Source organism: Micromys minutus (genome assembly GCF_963924665.1).
Source record: "Micromys minutus genome assembly, chromosome: 1".
Classification (NCBI taxonomy): domain Eukaryota; kingdom Metazoa; phylum Chordata; class Mammalia; order Rodentia; family Muridae; genus Micromys; species Micromys minutus.
The window spans coordinates 20966454-20988722 of NC_137969.1; the positions used below are offsets into that span (position 1 = coordinate 20966454).

The following is a 22269-nucleotide window of genomic DNA, read 5'->3' on the forward strand; positions in this document are numbered from 1 at the left end:
GAACCACTTTTGGGAAAGCCCCTGCTTTATGTTCCAGACCCACATAAAGACCAAATTGCATATCTGCCACCTATGTGTGAGAATTTCTAGGTCCAGCCGATGTATGCTTTTTGGTTGGGGATTCACACTCTGAGAGCCTCAAGTGTCCAGGTTAGCTGACTCTGTTGGTTTTCTTGTGTAAATCCTGTTCCCTTCCTCCACAATCCTTCCTCCTATTATTACATAACAGTCTCCAAGCTCTATTTACTGTTTGGCTTTGGGTCTCTATATCTGTCTGAGTCAGCTGCTATATGGAACTTCTCAGAGGACAATTTTCTCCTGTCTGCAAGCATAACAAAATACCATTAATAGTATCAGGAATTGGTGCTTACCCATGGGATGGTTCTCATGTTGGGCTAGTTTATAGTTGGTGATTCCCCCAGTCTCTGCCTCATCTCTGTGCTTGCCTTTCTTGTAGAAGATAAATTTTAGGTCGTAAGTTTTGTGGGTGGGTTAGCAGCACCATGGCTTCACTGGGGTTCCTGTCTGGCTACAGAAGTTAGCATCTTCAGCTTCCACATCCATAATGTAATGAGTCACAGCTAAAATCACCCCCATTGATTCATGGGCAGCTCCATTATTCCAGGGTTCAGTCTTGTCCTGGAGATGTCCCCTACTTCCTCTCCTCTGTCAGTTACAGATTTCCATTCCTTTTCATGGCCACCTAGCTGTCCCTTCTTCTCCACACCTGATCCTGAACCTCTCATCCCCTCACCATCACTCCTCCCTCCCAGTTCCTTCCCTCTATCTGCCTTATAACTACTTTAGTCCTCCTTCAAGTGAGATTCAAGATTTCACACTTGGGCCTTTTTTTTTTTTTTTTTTTTTAGCTTCCTTTGGTCTGCGGAGTGTAACATGGTATCTGTATTTTACAGCTAATAACCACTTATAAGTGAGTACATATCATCCATATTTAACAAGCTAATGTTGTTATTTAGTTTAGTTTCTGACTATCATCCTTTTATTAAGGCTTGTGATCTATTGCTGTGACCACTTTTAAGCTTTCCATCTCTAAATTCTGGCAGAGAGGGACATTCAGATACATATCCACATTTCAGTTCTCAGGAGTCCATAAATGTTCATAATTTTGGATATCATATAACACATTGATTTAGGAACCTTAGACTTGAGGATTCACAGTTGCCCATCTCAAGTAAGAGATTATTTTGAGACAATTGACTACTGGCCATTGGGCCTATTTTAGCGTTCTCCTATGGTCTTCAAATTGGTATTCCTCAGGATAGGTTAGTCCTGAATGGATGAATATATACCAGCATATTGACCCGGAATTAAATAGTTGGCATGACTCATAGACTTCAGAGATGTGGATAAAGACCAAGGATCATGTAACATAATAATGTAGCCATAAACAACATTATATTCAGGTGCAGTTTGAATATCAACTTTGTACCTTTCAGACACAGCTACAACTTCTTAATATTTTCTAGGGATTTAAAATACAAAACTCAAGCTATTTGTCAAAGGAATGTCCTAATCTTGTTCTTCCACAGGAAGTTAATGGAGTCAGTCTATGTGCAGTAAGAAATAAAACCTTACTATAATCAAGAAATTTAAGTGAAGAAATAAACCAAATAAACAAGAAGACAAAACACAGTAAGCCATCATGGAGAAATGGTCCCAGTCACAGAAGGACTATCCTGCGAGGCCTTTCTTCCTCTCAACCAGGAACCAGATCTTACATCTTCTTTCTTCCCTCGTTGTTGCTTGCTTTGTCATTGATGCATGTGTTCTGCAACAGCCAGTCTCTATCAATACATTCCTTACTGATTCTATGGTTAACATCAACTACCCACAATTATTAAAGTAAAATATGATTTATCCTTCATAATGACTTGATCCTTACATCTATGGTACCAAATCTCATTTATGTTAAAGAAAATAATTTAGAAGACTGGGAATCTGACTCATGAAAGATAATCTGAATATAAATATCTTAAACCCACATAAAATGCCTGATAGTTAAATTTAGTTTGCATAAACCATCACTAAATTGATGGAGAATGAGGTGAGAGGATAGTCACTGGAGCTTACTGGCTATAGCCAAAGGGTAATTTCAGTAAGACTCTAGCTCAAGAGAATATGGTAAACTGTGACATGGTGCTTTTTATTAGTTTCCAAGTGCAACAAGCTTTGTGTATCATAGCCAGTTGTACCCTGCATGCACATGTGCATGCATGTACAGGCACACACACACACACACACACACACACACTTTCATATCTTTACATTAGTTTCAATACATCATTAGCTCCCCACCTTGATCTCTGCTTATGCCTTACTTATACAGAATGGTCTATACGTTATCACCATGCACATATGATTGATGTAGATGTTTCATCTTCTGGTTAAAGTTTTTTGTCAATCCAGTGCATGCACATTATTCCTTCATGAGCTTTTCCGGTTCCCCTGAGAAGACAAAAACACATTTTCTTTTCCATCTCTATAGCACAATTTGTCATCTATATCAAATAGTCAATCCACCACTGAATTACATCATTGAATCTTTAGAGTTGTGAAGATTGTCTCTTTTTCTATAGACATAGGGTGCATAGCCTAGGACCTTGGGAATGGCTCAACACCCCTGAATGTCTGCAGAATACATGAATAAATGAATAAACAATTCAATTACCAGGTAAGTCCTTTTTACCTGTGTCACTGTCCTTGTCTTTGTTTCAAATGTACTTAATACTTTGAAGAGAAAACCTTATATATTTTATTCTGTGCTGTCTAAGGGCTTATTTTCTTTTCCATAAAACTGCTTCCAAGTATCAGCGGATATACTCATCACTGCTGTCACAGCTGAATGGTAAAGGAAAAAAATACCCTGTAACTAAAATAAAAGCAAAACCAAACAAACAACCCCCCCCAAATAAACCAGCAGATAACAATGCAGTTCTTAGATAATAATCCAAACTGCATTACAAAGGTAATGGTAAACAAATACTTTTCAGTAGCCACTGCTACCTTGAGGGTTTCCAAAGTTATTCATTAATTCATCAGAAAAAGAATGTTACGGACTCATGATAGGCATTATTCATGATGAATAACAATATTGAAGGAGGATATATATATATATATATATACACTTTCTATACACTCTATACACTTTATACATTCTATACACTCTGCCTTCCTGGTCTATTTGAGCCAGTATGAAATATACCAAAATGATCATAACAAACAAGTACCCTGTTGGGAATTCCCATGATTCTAGTACATATCTGTTTAATAAACCAATTATTAGGAGCAGTATCAATACGATTCACAAGGTAATTTGTCTAGTGATTCTACGAAGCAGTCAGTGCATGTTGTTTAATGTTTTCAAAACGCATGTACTTTTTAAATCTTCACAACTGCCTTTGAGTTAATACTTGACAACTCTCTGCATTTTAAGGAGAGTGAAAAACTGTCACATGACATAAATAAGGTGAGATAAGAGTTCACACAACACCTAGAGACACCAAAAACACACTCAAAGCTGCCTCTCGATGCTGCCGTCATGAGACTGTTGCTTCTTTATAATAATGAGTGATGCAACTTAGTGTAAGGAAAAACCATCATTAGGCCACGGTCTAAACACATGCTAAACAGAAGTTTTCAGAAACAAAGTCATCTTAGTTTATTTCCCGTGATGTTCTTTCCTGACCCTGGATGTGCATGAGCCTTTAAAAAACATCTTCCTAGATTTCTATAACACCCTTCCATGCTCTGCCTAAACAATTGATCTTTGTTTTCTAAAGAAAATAGGGAGTAGTGCCATTGCAGACCAAGAAGCACTCACCACGGATACTGCCCTGCTGCCCTGCACTCTTCTCTGTGGCATTTGCCTCTAATCCTGAAAACAACTCTAACATGAAGAAGAGTCAGCATCTGCTCAAAACTGGCCATGTGTGTTCTCATCACATGCTTACACATTCATGTCAGTAGATGAAACATGCACTGATCACAAGTGAGTATGCAGTGATCATACATGCAGTGAAGTTGGTGTTAGCCAGAGGGCTCATTCAAAATTTACCTTACGAGTGATGCTATAACCTTATCTTCCTGCTTTAAATTCACATGCATGCACCTGCTAGTAATGCATTTGGTTAATTAGGTTAGTAGTTGACCAGCTATTTATAAACTTGGAAATTTTTATTCATACAAGAACCACTACAGATGTCCAGTCCACTGCACCTCCCTCTATCTTTGTCATGAATAGACACATCAGATCTACGGGGCTGGAGACTATCTATAACCTCCAACCAAGTAAGTATCTTCTCTCTTTTTGCCATATGGGTCCCAGGGAGCCAACTCCCATTATCACCCTTGGCAGCAGGTACTCTACTGACCTATACCATCAAGCTTAAACAGATTTTTACCTTTTTCTAATCATTACTTAGAATGTATCTATTATAGATTTCAAAATGTCCAAGTTACTTGCACTTAACATAAACTTTAAGATAACATGGTTACATTGACATATAAAAATCTTGAAATTATAGGTGACTTTTAAGTCTTTTAGGTGTGATATATCTTACCGTTTTATTAAAAAACCATAAACAAAAAATGACAATTATAAAAGAACCCATCATTTCCCTTTTGCCTGATATACATGATAAAACTAGTCTTATTTCTTTTATACATTAAACTTAAGTCATATAAAATGAATACAAGAGCAATTTATGGGGTACTGACCTGATGTCTTGTATTTCAAAATAGCAGTCTAAGGACCAGCTCCAGTTCTGGATCTCTGCCTCTCCCCCCAGACTCCTTCTGCTTTGACATCTAGGCCTTCAGGACTAATTGTTCCTCTTAATCGTCTACAGCTCTTTCCTGTAAGACCTATAAATACAAGCCCAAAGTGCTTTGCAGACAGCCAAGGCCCAGTAATCCTAGCACATCATTCAGTTGGAAGTGGCAATTAGACATTTTTAACAAGTTCTTTAATACAAAATGGAGTAATTAAAGCTTGAACATGGGAAGAGAAAAACACTTTTGAGATTATGTTCATTTTATTAAGCTATTTCAAATACTGGAGTTTATTGCAAGGCATAGCTCTTTCTTTTCTCTCTTTAATTGAATCTCTGGCACTAACAACTCAATGAAATGAATGTCTGACCCATTGAGGAGGAGATTAAGTTATGTAGGGTGTTTATTTTTAATTGGTATTGACCATGAACTCATACATTTCCACTAAAATTGAATTGAACTGAAAGAGTTTACCCCTCAATCTAAATATTATAGGTCAGTCAATGCCTGATGCCAGCCCCTGCTTAACCTATGCTGACTGCACTTTGTGGCTAATATTGGGGTATCAGCAGTTTCACGCATGCTTTGCTGATGTTGTAATCAGCCATTTGGCTAATAATAGGATTATTCAATAACATCTTTATAGCTAGCTTCAAGCTTTATTTAATGTATATGCACAAAACTCATCTTTTAATTAATTCACAACTACCATTGTATGCAAAGTTATGAAACTAACATAGCATCTGACAACTAAAGTTACACTGGTTTTGAGAGGTCAGAAAAGTTCTCTTGTATTGGTAAATTTATTGATTTACTTACATATTTTAATATATGTAATTAAAGCCAAGATGCTAAAAATCCCCCTACTGTAGAGTCATGTTCTCAAGAGAATCTGTCTAGTTTTTTGTTCCCACAGATGATATGAGTTCTGTTGCTTTTTCTTTTTTCCTTGGCCTTCCCTACAGACTATGAGAGACTTTCTAGCCAGCATTCTGGGATTGCCTTCTGTCTCCATCAAACTGCTCATTTCTGATATCCTGTCTCCTGAATGCATTTGTCCCATAGAACACAACAATCTTCAGTAATGCCTTTGTCATGGCCAGTGATAAAAATCAGTTTGACAAAGCCAACTTTCTGTGCATTGGCCTCAGTTGCTTGTGGGACAGTGTTCTCTACATCAAGTCACATTATCTAACTCCTCTTTTCTTAGACTACAACAAGTTGTGCCAGAAAAGTATATATTATTGAAAAGAGCATGTTAATACTGAGGACCAAGTGTAATAACGTGACTATGACATAAACACAGTGAAATAATGTTGCAGCTCAAGTTCTGTTGCTACGTAAGTCCTCCAAAAACACATGGAAAGAGTGAAGAACTTCACATTTATATTCTGGTGTTACTCAAGAAAATTTACACAAACTTGGTGATTAAAATAATGTTCCAGAGATCAGGAAATCAAATCAGTCTCATTGGTGAAAGTCACTGAAATAGAAACTTACTTTTAGAGCAGTTTCCTAACTTGTTTGTTAGGACCCAAACAGAATTTGAAATTCAGATATCCGATATAGCAGTTATTTACATTATATCTGATTTGTTACAACTGAGCTATTAATAAATTAATGGCGAACCTCTGAGGAATAACACTACTTGAGAATTGTTATTAAAATAGGTCATTGACAGGGTTCAGACCATCTGCCACCTGGACCAGCAGTTCCCCAATGTTTAAAGACTGGTGAGGAGGGGATCTGGGCAGCCAGGAAGCAGAGAGATCTCTGCCGAGTGCACACAGAAAGCGTGCCTCTGCCCTGCCTGATCTAGGGACCAGGAACCAAGCATTGGGACCTCTGTTCCCACCCAGCGACTTTGGGGCACAGAATAGGGCTTGGCCCATCTGCCACCAGGACCAGCAGTTCCCAAATGGTTAAATACTGGTGAGTAGGGGATCTGGGCAGCCAGGGAGCAGAGAGATCTCTGCCAAGTGCACACAAAAAGCGCACCCTGCCATGCCTGATTCAGAAACCAGGAACCCAGCACTGGGAAATCTGTTCCCACCCAGCGGCTTTGGGGCGCAGAACAGAGCTCGGACCATCTGCCACCAGAACCAGTGGAGATCCAGGGACACAGACCAGGTACAAGGGAAAGGCAAGAACATATCACTGACAACAAGATGGCAAGAGGAAAGCGAAAGAGTATATTCCAAGGAAACCAAGACAATCTGGCAACACCAGTACCCAGCTCTCCCATAACAGCAAACATTGGAATGCCAAACACTCCAGAAAAAGAAGATGCAGACCTAAAATCATACCTCAAGATGCTGATAGAGATCCTTAAACAATATCAGGAGGAAAAGCAAAAAGAATCAGAAGCTTTTAAAGAGCAAACAAGAAAAACACTCAAAGAACTCAAAGAACTAGAGGAAAACAGAACCAAAGAGATGAAGGAATGGAAGAAGGAATTTAAAATGGAAATTGACACAATAAAAAAAAATACTAAAAGAGATAACCCTAGAGGTAGAACACCTCAAAAGGAAATCAGGAGTCACAGACGCAAGTATATTCAATAGACTACTAGAGATGGAAGAGAGAATAACGGGGGAAGAAGACAGAAGACAACATTGTAAACAAAGACAAAACAGCCAGAGAAAATGCAAAAACCAAAAAGCTCCTAGCCCAAAATGTCCAGGAGATCCAGGACACAATGAGAAGAGCAAACCTAAGGATAATAGGAATAGAAGAGGGAGAAAAAAATCAACTAAGAGGCACAGTAAATATCTTCAAAAAAATTGTAGAAGAAAACTTCCCTACCCTTAAGAATGAGATGACCACCAGCATAAAAGAAGCCTTCAGAACTCAAAATAGGTTGGACCAGAAAAGAAATTCCTCACTACACATAATAGTCAAAACTCCAAGTGACCAAAGCAAAGAAAGAATACTAAAAGCAGTAAGGGTAAAAGGTCAGGTAACATATAAAGGCAGACAAATCAGATTCACACCCAATTTATCAACAGAGACTATGAAAGCTAGGAGAGCCTGGACAGATATCATGCAGACCCTAAGAGAGCACAAGTGCCAGCCCAGGCTGCTAAACCCAGCAAAACTATCAATCACCATAAATGGAGAGATAAAGATATTTCAAGACAAATCTAAATATACAAAATATCTGACCACAAACCCAGTACTACAAATAATTATAGGTGGAAAACCCAATACAATGAGAGAAACTACATCCTAATAAAAACAAGAAAACTCATATGCAAGAAAACCAAAAGAAGAAAGAGACACAGAAACAACTCAACCTACAGAAGAAATAATAGCAGGAAACAAAACCAGTATTCCTTGATATCTATTAACATAAATGGTCTCAACTCCCCAATAAAGAGACATAGACTATCAGACTGGATACATAAACAAAATACAGCATTTTGCTGCATACAGGAAACTCATCTCAGAGACAAAGACAGACACTATCTCAGAGTAAAAGTGTAGGAAAAAAAGTTCCAAGAAAACAGCCCCAAGAAGCACGCTGGAGTGGCTATTCTAATATCAAATAAAGTAAATTTCCAACCAAAAGTTATCCAAAAAGATAAGGAAGGATACTTTTTACTCATTACAGGGGAAATCTGTCAAAAGGAACTCTCAATCCTTAACATATATGCTCCAAATACAAAAGCACCCACATTCATAAAAGAAACCCTACTAAAGATCAAAAAATACATTTCAGCGCACACTATAATAGTGGAGATTTTAATACCCCACTCTCACCAATGGACAGATCATGGAAACAGAAACTGAACAAGGACACTGTAAAACTAGCAGAGACTATGAACCAACTGGAATTAATAGATATCTAGAGAACATATCATCCTAAAGCAAAAGAATACACCTTCTTCTAAGCACCCCATGGCACCTTCTTGAAAATTGACCAAATAATTGGATACAGAACGAGCCTCCATCAATATAAGAAGATTGAAATACGCCCATGCATCCTCTCAGATCACCATGGTCTACGGCTGGTCTTTAACAATAAAGACAACAAAAAGCCCACATACACATGGAAACTAAACAATGCTCTGTTAAACAATAGCAGAGTCAAAGAAGAAATAAAGAAAGAAATAAAGAATTTTCTAGAATTCAATAAAAACAAAAACACAACATACCCAAACTTATGGGATGCCATGAAAGCAGTACTGAGAGGAAAACTCATAGCCCTAAGTGCTTCCAAAAAAACTGGAGAGAGCATGCATCAGCAACATGACAGCACAGCTAAAAGCTCTAGAACAAAAGGAAGCAGATACACCCAGAAAGAGTAGACTAAAAGAAATAATTAAAATTAGGGCAGAAATAGAACAAAGAGAAACAAAAAGAACCATTCAAAGAATCAACAAAACCAAGAGCTGGTTCTTTGAGAAAATCAACAAGATTGATAAACCCTTACACAGACTAACTAGAGGGCAAAGAGAAAGTATAGAAATTAGCAAAATCAGAAAGGAAATTGGAGACATAACAATTGAAACTGAGGAAATTGAAGAAATCATCAGATCCTACTACAAAAACCTATACTCACAAGGTTGAAAAATCTAGAGGAAATGGGTGAATTCCTAGACAGATACAAGATCCTAAAGTTAAACCGGGACCAGGTAAACCATATAAATAATCCCAAAACACCTAATGAAATAGAAGAAGTCATCAAAAGCCTCCAAACCAAAAAAAGCCCAGGTCCGGATGGGTTCAGTACAGAATTTTATCAGACATTTATTTCGGACATAACACCAATACTCTCCAAAATATTCCACAAGATAGAATCAGATGGCATACTACCTAACTCATTTTTTGAGGCTACAATAACCCTCCTTCCTAAACCACACAAAGACCCTACATGGAAAGAGAACTTCAGACCAATCTCATTTATGAACATTGATGCAAAACTACTCAACAAAATCCTTTCAAACCGAATCCAGGAACACATCAAAAAGTTCATTCACCCTGACCTAGTAGGATTCATCACTGGGATGCAGGGATGGTTTAATATAAGGAAATCCATCAATGTAATCCACCATATAAACAAACTAAAAGAAAAAAATCACATGGTCATCTCACTAGATGCTGAGAAAGCATTTGACAAAATTCAAGACCCCTTCATGATAAAAGTTTTGGAAAGAACAGGAATCCAAAGTCCATTCCTAAACATAATAAAAGCAATATACAGCAAATCAACAGCCAACATCAAACTTAACAGTGGGAAACTTGAAGCCATCCCACTAAAATCAGAGACTCGACTAGGCTGCCCACTCTCCCCTACCTATTCCACATAGTACTGAAAGTCCTGGCTGGAGCAATTAGACAGCAAAAGGAGATCAAGGGGATACAAATCAGAAAGGGAGAGGTAAAAATATTACTCTTTACAAATGTCATGATATTGTATTTAAGTGACCCCAAAAATTTCACCAGAGAACTCCTACAGCTGATAAACAAGTTCAGCAAAGTGGCTGGATACAAAATTAACTCAAACAAATTAGTAGTCTTCCTATATTCAAAGGACAATCATGTGGAGAAAGAAATTATGGATAAGATACCCTTCACAATAGTCACAAAATCTATGAAATACCTTGGTGTGACTCTAACTAAGCAAGTGAAGGACCTGTATAACAAGAACTTCAAACCTCTAAAGAAGGATATCGAGGAAGATCCCAGAAAATGGAAAGATCTTCCATGCTCATGGATTGGAAGGATCAACATTTTAAAAATGGCCATTCTACCAAAAGCAATGTACAGATTCAATGCAATCCCCATCAAAATTCCAACCCAGTTCTTTATTGAGTTGGAAAGATCAATTTGAAATTTCATTTGGAGTAACATAAGACCTAGAATAGCGAAATCCATCCTCAAAAACAAGAAAACATCTGTAGGAATCACTCTCCCTGACCTCACGCTATATTACAAGGCAATTGTACTGACAACTGCATGGTACTGGTACAGAAATAGGCACATGGATCAAAGGAATAGAATAGAAGATCCAGAGATGAGCCCTCATGTATACGGTCACCTGATTTTTGACAAAGGAGCCATTAACATTCAATGAAAAAAGGACAGCCTATTCAACAAATGGTGCTGGTCCAACTGGCACTCAGCATGCAAAAAAATAAAAATAGACCCTTTCTTATCTCCTTGTACAAAGCTCAAGTGTAAGTAGATTAAAGATCTCCACATTAAACCAGATACACTGAAACTGTTAGATGAGAAAGTAGGGAAAACCTTAGAACACATAGGCACAGGAGAAAATTTTCTGAACAAAACACCAATGGCTCAAGCTCTAAGGTCAAATATTAACAAATGGGACTTAATGAGATTGCAACGTTTGTGTAAGGCTAAGGACATTGTTAAGAAAACAAAACGGCAGTCAACAGAATGGGAGAAGATCTTTACCAACTCCACATCAGATAGAGGCCTAATATCCACGATATACAAAGAACTCAAAAAACTAGACACCAGAGAATCAAACAACCCTATTAAAAAATGGGGTACAGAGCTAAACAAAACGTTCTCAATTGAGGAATATCGAATGACTGAGAAACATCTAAGGAAGTTCTCGACATCCTTAGCCATCAGGGAAATGCAAATCAAAACAACCCTGAGATTCCACCTCACACCAGTCAGATTGGCCAAGATCCAAAACTCAGATGACAGCAGATGCTGGTGAGGTTGCAGAGAAAGAGAAACACTTCTTCATTGTTGGTGGGGTTGTAAACTGATACAACCACTCTGGAAATCAGTCTGGTGATTCCTCAGAAAATTGGACATAGTACTACCTGAAAATCCAGCTATTCCACTTCTGGGCATATACCCCAGAGACATGTTAATATACAACAAAGATACATGCACCACAATGTTCATCTCATCTCTATTTATAATAGCCAGAAGCTGGAAAGAACCCAGATGTCCTTCAGTAGATGAATGGATACAAAAATTGTGGTACATTTACACAATGGAGTACTATTCAGCCATCAGAAACAATGACTTAACCAAATTCTAAGAAAATGGTTGCATCTAGAGAATATCATCCTGAGTGAGATAACCCAGTCACAAAAGAACAGACATAATATGCAGTCACTGATAGTGGGATGCTAACCCCAGAGGCTCGAACTGCCCCAGAAATAACTCATAGACTGTGTGAAGTTCAAGAAAAAAAGAAAAGAAAAGAATACAAAACAAATAAACAACAACAACAACAACAACAAAAAAACACATCATGCTCAATCCTTACACACCAAGAAAATGTTGACTAATTCTGGTTTACACCCTGTTTTACATATAGTTTTTGCTCATTGTAAATAGTAAGACCTTAATGCAGAGTATCAAACCTCAAAAAAAAAAAAAAAAAAAAAAAAAAAAAAAAAAAGAAAGAAATAAAAAGCCAAGCACTGACACAATTGTATTTGTATACATTTATGAAAAAATGTTTAAAATTTTTTTCTTTTATCTTTGTTCTTAAAAATAAATTTAAAAAAAAATAAAAAAATAAAGATGAGGAAAGAATCATTAATTTTTTCTATGGGTCTGAAGCAAATACTAAAAGACTAGTGATTATTTGTCCCTAAATCTGAAAATGCAGCACTGATAAAGCAATGTGGTAGGGAAAAAAATTGGTCATTAGACATATGATGACAAAGACTTTTTACTGAATATAAAATCTGAATATAAAATGTACCACTCAAACTTTGTATCTAAAATAATTGATAAATGAGATGAATCTCTCAAGGTCCCATAAATGGCTCCTTGCAATTTCAGGAAGTAGGTCATTGTCCTGCGCCCATTTATGTAACAGCATCTAACAAACATAAATTGGTGGAACAATTACTGTTAAAGATTGGCCTGCCATTGCCCAGATGTTAATGCATAAACATGTGATCCTGAGTCGAATGGTTGTGTGTCAACAACCAATGGGATTAGTTTCTCCAAACAGCAGCATATGGAATCAAAACATTTCCCATATACAATTCTTCTCACTTAGAGAACTACAAACCTGTGATTCTCTCAGGGTGCCCCTGATTTCGGGAAATATGTCAAAATTAAAGCACACAGTAGATTATTGTTATTTAATGTACCAGGGATATAATTTGTTAGGTAATGCTTAAATAACAATATTTTTGTTTGTGTCCTAAGTGAACCTTGCTATAGCAGTTGAAGTCTCTGATCACCAATCCATTATATATATATATATACGTATATATATATATATATATATATATATATATATATATATATATATATATGTGTGTGTGTGTGTGTGTGTGTGTGTGTGTGTGTGTGTATGCATGTGTGTGTGTGTGTGCATGTGCATGTGTGTGTGTGTGTGTGGTACCCATCCCTTTGTATCAAAGATGATCTGTGTCTAAATCTCATAAACAAACAAGCATTCAAAAAGCCAAGGACCAACATTATCAGAACACAAAATACTGATTGCTTCAATGGCAAAAGAGACAATTTCTTTGATGTTGTAAATTATTTCATAAAATAGTATTTGTACATATTAAAATATATCTACATGAAACTTGTAATATTTATTAAGGAAGAAACACCAGAGTTATGATGAACATAAAACTGTATAAACTATAAAGACATGTGTTGAGTTTCATTGCATAGAATCTGTTCTTTGTGTCAAGTGAAGAACGCAGTCATGTCAGGTGAAGCAGAAAATGCCATTCAGACACATTAATGATAGCTCAAAAGAAAAAAAGGAATTTCAATTGAGATTTAAGTTGAGGCTGAATGCAAATACATTCTATATGAGAATATAGCTTATTCATTTAAAATATATATTTATTCTTTATGTAATAGTGTATTGACTATGTATATGTGAACCATTTGCATTCATGAGTCATGGAAGTCTTATCAGAATCAGAAGATCTTATCAGAATGCCTAGGACAGATGGTTGCAAGTTGCCTTGTGGATGCTGGCAACCAAACTCAGGTCCATGGAGAGATCACCCAGTGTTCTTAATTGTTCAGCTATACTGCCAGCCCCCTGGATTTTCAAATCCATGACTGCTAAATCTTATCATATTCTTAGTCTTGAAGTACTTTCAGTGTAATTTCTTGGTACACAAAAATGTCTATTGAGATAATTTGGAAAGAGACTGAAAGGCAGAAGACATTGTTATAGGCCAAAAGAAGAAGAAGAATAAAAAAAAAAGAATCAATAATCAGTGAATGTGCTCCAAAATGATACCAGAGGCCTTTCATATGGAAGAGATTAGGGAGAAGAATATGGGAAGATTTTAAAAAACAAATGACCAAGGGAAATAATATCATCATATTTTAATATCACAAATAATAAATAAATTACTTAATAATAATCTATACTATTGCATGTTTATATCAGTAACATGAAATAAATTAATAAGTATCTTTCCTAAATTGTATTGTAGATGAACAAATTAAGTTATATTTAATATATTTTTTATGTTCTTTTTGTTTGTTTGTTTTTTTGCTCTTTTAGAAACTTTATTTTCCTTCCACCTTTTTCCCCTTTCCTCAGGTGTCTCAGCTCAGGACCTCTCAGTGGTGGCTCCAACCCACTCAGTGGCCTACCCTGTAGGAGCTGCTGACCAGTCCTCAGTGGCTGGCTGCGCGCTCTAGTCTTCTGTGGGGAACTGCTCGATGGGCACAGAGGGCACCTGCACACCCTCAGACCAATCAGCCACCTCAGGCTGAGCAGCAGTGAACTCAGGAGCTGGTGCGGTCCATTCACCCTGGAATTCCTCCTTGGTCACAGCCTTCTCAGCAGCAGCCTGTTCCTCCTTCTCAATCTCCTCTGGATATCTGTAGAAGTAAAGATCAGGCATAACCTCCCCTCGGTGCTCACGGGAAATAGTACCTCGCATGCGGAGTACCTCCTGGGCCAACATCCACCACATCAGACCCACTGAGTGAGCTCCCTTGTTGTTGCACGGGCTGGCAATGTCCACAGAGCGCAGGGGAGAGTCTGTGTTACACAGAGCAATGGTGGGCAGGTTGACATAAGAGGCCTCTGTGAGGCCTGGGATCAGTCACCACTAGAAGCCGTGGCTCTCTGAAGACTGCTTGGATCTGGTTAGTGAAGGTCCCAGGTGTGAAGCGGCCAGAAATTGGAGTGGCTCCTGTGGCAGCAGCAAACGTCAGCACAGCTCGCTGGCCAGTGTTTCTGGAAGAGATGACCCTGACGTCAGCAGGGTTCTCAATGGCAACAGTAGCGCGAGCTGCAAGCAGCAGCTTCTCCCAGGTCCTCTTCAGATTTATGATGTAGATACCATCACTTTTCCTTTTGTTCTTGTAGATTATGTGTCTTGCTTTCTGTAATCTACAGTTAATTTTACCAAGAAATCTGATAGGGCATTAAAAAATTAAGCAACATGCTAGAATAAAAATTAGAAGTTAGATCCCTAATACTTACAATTTAACTAATTTTTAATCACTCATAATAACAGGATCTTATTTATACTCAGGAGTTATAATCTAATCTATAGAAAAAAATAACATTGCATTGTCAATAAGCCAATGTCAAGTTGCATCTTTCTAAGGCTTCACTTGCTTAATTTGATTTAAAATTGCTTATTATTATCCTTTTATTATTTCTTATTATTAATTTCTTAAATTATTTTAAGTCGATTTTTAAATAATTACTTCAGACTTTTCTTAAGTCCTATTTATTGACCATTAATTCTGATTTCTTATATTGACCTTTTCTTCTGTGCACTCACGTACATTTTAGAGAATAATTAACTTGAGACTATGCTCATGAGAGTGTGTGCCATTCATTTTAAAAGACATTCAGAAATGTATAATTGTTTTATAGGCTTATGCATACAGTTAATTTATAGATACTGAGTAGTCATGTTTGAACTGATACTAATTTGGCCTTTCATTATAAATAACTATCTCATTTTCAAAAATTTAAGTGTATTAATATGCAGTTATAGAAGTGTTTTTGTATGTAGCAGAGAAAATATTACTTGTTCAATTTAACCCAAATTAACTAAGAATTGGAGGAATGAAGATTGCCAAATATATGTCACACACAACTTCTATTTAGTGGCATTTTGATTAGTGACTTCTATATTAAGAAGTATTTATATTAAAAAAATAATTTAATCTCTATTTTTATTGTTTTATTTTTATATACTTTTCATTCACTCATAAAATATGCATATTTTATGACATTGCAATTCATTTTCCATGCTGTATTGATTCACTCTTAATGAATCTCCAGATTTGTACTGTGCTTACATTTTAAATTATAATCCTTGCACAGAATCCAAAGGCATTGACACATTTAATAAATTCATGACCAATAATATATTAGGCCTGATTTTGAAAAATACATTGGATATTAAAATATAAATAGATAGGTGTAGATGACCTAATTTATCTAATACCTTTACCTCATTTAAAAGTCATCTACCACTTTTCTTCTTGAAATTTACTCAAGAAAGTTTATTTTATAATCATTGAGTAATACATTCGAGAAAAATTATAGATCATCTGGCTTCTTGACTAAGAAAATGACTCCATGTATTTTGGTAGAATTTTTGTTCAGACAATTTTCAAGACTCATTTGTAATCCAAACAGTCTGTCAAATATTTGTCCTAGAAAAAGACAATTTTTCTTTTATGTAAAGGTCAGAGATTGAACGTTTCAAGGCGGTATTAATATCTTCAAGTCATGGAAAGTATTTTATTGCTAGAGACTGGCTGTGAAGGTGAGATGACCTATTCTTCAGAGAATATAAAACTGTGATAGGTCTTTTGACATTAAATAGTTTTCATAATGTCCATCTCTACTGTAGCTAAAACAATTTGGGGACATATGTACTTTAAACTAAATCACTTATATTCTTCCATCCTTGTGGGCCTTAAGCACTCCTCCTTAACCTTTCAGAGGGTGTACTGATTTACTAGATATTTATTATTTGTACTTTTATTACTTACTTATGAAATATTGTAAGCCTCCTCCCATGCCACTGTTTGTGTTACCTTGAATATTTTCTCTGAATATGAGGAGGCTGCTGTCCTAAGTTTTTAAAGTTCACATGAAGTTTCTGGGTATCAAAACTCATGCTCTGGTTTCCTCCATGACAATGCAGCCTCTCTTTCCTTGAGTGGTTTGAGCATGGAAGATAACAGAGAAAAGAGCACAATAAAGATCAAAGAAATTGTTCTTCTCTTTCTTATCAAATTTAAACTATTGTCTGTATACAATAATGAACACATTATCTCTGATAATAGAAGTAGAAAAGATGCAGTGGTTACTCCTAGCAGGAGGAACAGAAGTAAAAAAAAAAAAAAATTATACAATATCAATTAAGAATTCATACTGAGTGTCCAAGCAACTGATTGTCATGGCTCTGGAGAGCTGAGGATACTCAGTACTAGTTAAAATATATTAAATCTGAGAATTATGCCATAAGATAAAAGCAAAGACTAATACAAGGGCATTCATTTTAGAGGTGCGAATCTTGATTACAGAATGGAGAAATTTTGACTGCATCTTTTCTAAGTTTGAAACAGGAATTGCAGTAATTGAGAAAAATAAATGTTAGTTAGATCCAGTTGGTTGAATTTTCTGCAACAGATACATCTCCTTTGAAAAATAATGAAAAATACCTGCTGCTCTTAAAGACAAAGAGAGAGGTATAAATAATGAAGAATTAGCTTCATTCTTTGAACCTCTAATAAAATCCATTCTCAACAACAAGGAAATATCTGCATGAATCACTATCCCTGACCTCAAGCTATATTACAAGGCAATTGTGCTATAAACTGCATGGTACTGGTACAGAGATAGGCATGTGGATCAATGGAATAGAAGAGAAAATCCAGAAATGAACCCTCACATATATGGTCACTTGATTTTTGACAAAGGAGCTGTAAACAGTGAATGGAAAAAGGACAGCCTCTTCAACAAATGGTGTTGGTCCGACTGGCACTTAGCATGCTGAAGAATGGGAATAGACCCTTTCTTATCTCCTTGTACAAAGCTCAAGTACAAGTGGATCAAAGATCTCCACATTAAACCCGGTACACTGAAACTATTAGAAGAGAAAGTAGGGAAAACCTTAGAACACGTAGTACAGGAGAAAATTTTCTGAAGAGAACACCAGTGGCTCGTGCTCTAAGGTCAAATATTAAAAAATGGGACTTAATGAGATTGCAAAGTTTCTGTAAGGCCAAGGACACTGTCAAGAAAACAAAACAGAAGCCAACAGAGTGGAAAAAGATCTTTACTAACCCCACATCAGATAGAGGCCTAATATCCACGGTATACAAAGAACTCAAGAAGCTAGACACCAGTTAATCAAACAACCCTATTAAAAACAGGGGTACAGAGGTAAACAAAAAGTTCTCAATTGAGGAATATCAACTGGCTGAGAAGCATCTAAGGAAGTGCTCGACATCATTATCCATTAGGGAAATTCAAATCAAAACAACCCTGAGATTCCACCTCACACCAGTCAGAATGGCTAAAATCAACAATTCAGATGACAGCAGATGCTGGAGAGGATGCAGAGAAAGAGGAACACTTCTTCACTGTTGGTGGGGTTGTAAACTGCTACAACCACTCTGGAAATCAGTCTGGCGATTCCTCAGAAAATTGGACATAGTACTACCTGAAGACCCAGCTATTCCACTACTGGGCATATACCCCAGAGAAGCTCCAACATACAACAAAGGCACATGCACCACAATGCTCATAGCAGCCCAATTTATAATAGCCAGAAGCTGGAAAAAACACAGATGTCCTTCAGTAGATGAATGGATATATATATATATACATAATGGAGTACTACTCAGCTATCAGAAACAATGACTTTATGAAATTCTTAAGAAAATGGATGCATCTAGAGAATATCATCCTGAGTGAGATAACCCAGTCACAAAAGAACAGACATTATATGCAGTCACTGATAATTGTATAGTAACCCCAGAAAGCTCTAAACACCCCAGAAACAACTCACAGACTATATGAAGTTCAAGAAAAAAAAAAGAAAATTTTTTTTCCAGAAAGAGTTAGCATTTTTTGATTAGCAGTTCCAGGCATTTGTGGGCAAATATTTAAAGCTAGTTCTGACTCTAAATGAAAACGTGAAAGTGGGCAAAAGCAGTCAACCTGTGATTTCAGAGAAAAATTAGAGCACATGAATACAGAAGACAAGGAAACAAGACTTTCTTTTGTCATGCTAAGAACAGAAAACAAACAAAAGAAATAGCTTGAGCATCAGTTGTCACACACCAACCTAGGAGTTTCTTTTATACTTTGCAGTTTGATTCCAGTAGTATGTGTGCAAAATTTCTCTTCTGCTCTTGTTATCCACTTTGACAGAGAATACATCATGGCGTCGACCCAAGAGTAAAAGTGACAAGTGACAGAAATGTTGTAGACAGCTTGGTTTAGACACATCCAGTAAAAAAAGTAGAAACAAACCATATTTTGATGCAGTTTACTGAGCTAAGGAGTAATTTGTTATTGTGGTATAATCTACTTTCTAGCACATACATCTTATATTACACATCACGTGAACATGTAGATATGATAAGATATCTAACAGATATCGGGAGAAATGTTTTTAATTTTATTATCTTAGATTATCAAATGAGTATTACCTTTGTTCCTTCTCTTTTTTCCTCCAAGAACCCCCATAAATCTATCACTAAACACATTTAAATTCATGAGCATTTTCTCCACTGATTATTAAGTTACATATGTCTGTGTATGTATAGATAGGAATATTATACATAAAATATTTTTTCTTTGCAAGATAATTTATAATTAAGAGTATGTTAATTTATCATACATTTTTATTAAAAGAATGACAAACATACTGGAACATACTAGTTAAATGAAAGATTTTCTGTGAGTGAAGATAATCTTCACCACACATAAAAGCTCTGTGGAAATAGCAAACATTTAAGATTAAATAATAATTCTAGATTTAATAATGAGAGACATGGAAAGCACATGTATATTATTCTATAGCCATAAAGTGTTAAAACAAAAAATTATCAAGAATATGTTATTACATTATAAAATTATACCAAAGTGAAGAATTAAAACACATAACGAAGAGAAATTGGCTTAGTGAATTCTGCTGCGTGCCACTGTGCATATGCTTAAATTGTGCCCACTGTGAGATGGACTGTTTCTACTGGTTGCAACTAGGATCAAGTTACAGAACTTTTAACATGTCAAGAACCATGTCTGCTTGAGTGCCACCATGTGTCCCACCATGATGATACTGGACTAAACCTCTAAACCATAAGCCAGCCACATTTAAGTGTTTTTCTTTATAGGAGTTGCTGTGGTCATGGTATCTCTTCACAACAATAGAAATCCTAAGACAATCCCCAAAGCCCTGCTTGCTCCGTTGGTTCTCACAGAGAATACTTCAACATCAAGCTTTCAGCCTCCTGACTGAGTTCCCAGGAACTGCCATTGTCTGCTGTAGAAACATCTTTTTTCCACATCACATATAATTTATTTTTTCTTCTAACTTTTCATTTTCTATCTGGATGATATGGGCTGCGTTCAAGTGTATCTTGAGAACTTTCTCAGAGCAATGATGTCAGGGTGAAATTTTATAAGTTTCCATCTAAAATTTATTTAGAGAAAATAAGGCACTGTGCATTAGAACTGCCATCATACACTCTTTGGCTACCATAGCATAGTTGCAGGAATTAAGTATGTTAGCTATACTTTCTGAGGATCAGACTTCTTAACTGTTAGTTTAAAATATGAACAGTTTGCTTATAACTGTGCTGTTGTGAGGAGTATCCATGGGCCTGTGTTACAAACCAAGCCAACAAGCATCTACGCCACAGAAAATCCAATAATTCTCCATTCACCATTAGTCCTGTTATTTGCATTACAAATGTTAATGGAGAGGACTGGGAAAAGTAGGTTACAGAGTATTTTTATTGGCTTGTGGGGAGAGAGGAAAAAATAAATACTGCCTAGGGTAGAGTGTGCACAAACCATGGGACATTGCATGTTCATTCATTGTGACATGCCATCAGATGTCAAAGATGACATGATTTGTTAAATGGAATGCTTTTGGCGATGTACTTTCTATCCTGTGGTGAAAATAATATATTTATCTTCGAATCAACCTAAGCATGGTTGTGTTAGCAATAGGTGTAAGGATCCATGCAGAATTTTCCACCCCTCATTCAGCTCTTCCAGCCTTCACTGCCGCCTAGTGGAAGAGAAGAACATTACTTGGGACATATTCTAAGGTGAGCATACTTTTCATTTAAAGGCTTTTTGTCTCTTGCTATTTTTCATTCTACTGAGTGTTAGGCAGAAATACTGAATGCTTACACAGACAGGAAGCCTCATACACTTCCCTCCTTCTCCATTTTAATTCTTTCTAAAAGGACTTTAATTAAATTTACTCTTTGACATTTTGAAGGATTATTTGATGCATTCAGATCACCCACATTATGCTCCTTGTCTCCCTCTTATCCACATCAACTCTGTTTTAAATCATTTTGTCATAACTTTTTCACTTTAAATATATTTTTCTTAATATGTTGTTTATTTTAAGGACTTTATTCCTATCAAGTATTTATATTTTCATAATATCTCCTTCTTATTTATTTTATTTTGCTTTCATTTTTGCTTTTTTCTTTTCATAATTAGATTTGGATATTTTCTCCTGTCTCTTGCCATGCCTAATGGCTTTACTGAATTAGTAAAATTAAATTGCATCTTGACATTAGAGATTAAATCGTTAGATTCTGAAGATGTTGTCTCTATCTACAGAGGATTTAATTTTCTCTGACAGAGCTGAAACCACATGGCACTTTGGTTAACTCATTCAGAAATCTGATGATTTTTAGACAAAATTTCAGTATTGGTGAAGTCTGTTCTACTTTATCGGTCTTTGCTGGAGTCACATAATTTACCACAGCCTGAGTGCACACAGGGAGAATCTTGGGGGCGGGGTGATTGAAAATATTTGACTTAAAGCCTCAGATAATTTTAACTCTTAGCCTATTCTCTACAAAAAAAAAAAACATATGTGAGATTTTTAAATTTCTCATAGACTCCAGGTAAATGTGGACTCATCTCTGGGACTTTCTCTGGCTTCTGTCCCCTCAAATTATACTTATCATCAAAGTCTTGAACTAACCCATTCAGCACTCTTGCTCCATGTTTAGTGCCCATTGCCTGCATCTTACGATGAATCTGTCTGATTTCTAATGGTTCTAATGGACATGAAATTTTGTCTTTTTTTTTTTCTTTCCAGATACAGGCTTGAAGAAAGAGGAGTCCAGCTTGGTGGACTTCATCTCTCTCCAAGGCTTTATGCAACTACCTAAGTTTTATGTTCTGAATTGGCATTCTCTTTCCTTTGTATAAATATTCTCCAGTGTTTTTATGCTGTTCATGATAATGTTTGGGCTTATTCAAACAAACAAACAAACGCACCCATTCACAAAGCA

At 36.3% G+C, this 22269-nt stretch overlaps 1 pseudogene across 1 annotated transcript; it reads right to left on the bottom strand.

Moving 5' to 3' along the window:
- Positions 1–14336: 14336 nt before the first annotated feature.
- LOC308440082 (small ribosomal subunit protein uS2-like) lies at positions 14337–19159 on the bottom strand (annotated as a pseudogene). The gene is made up of 2 exons: positions 19062–19159; positions 14337–15127 (listed from the first exon to the last, which is right to left on the bottom strand). The product of its transcript is annotated as a small ribosomal subunit protein uS2-like (transcript).
- Positions 19160–22269: the final 3110 nt, after the last annotated feature.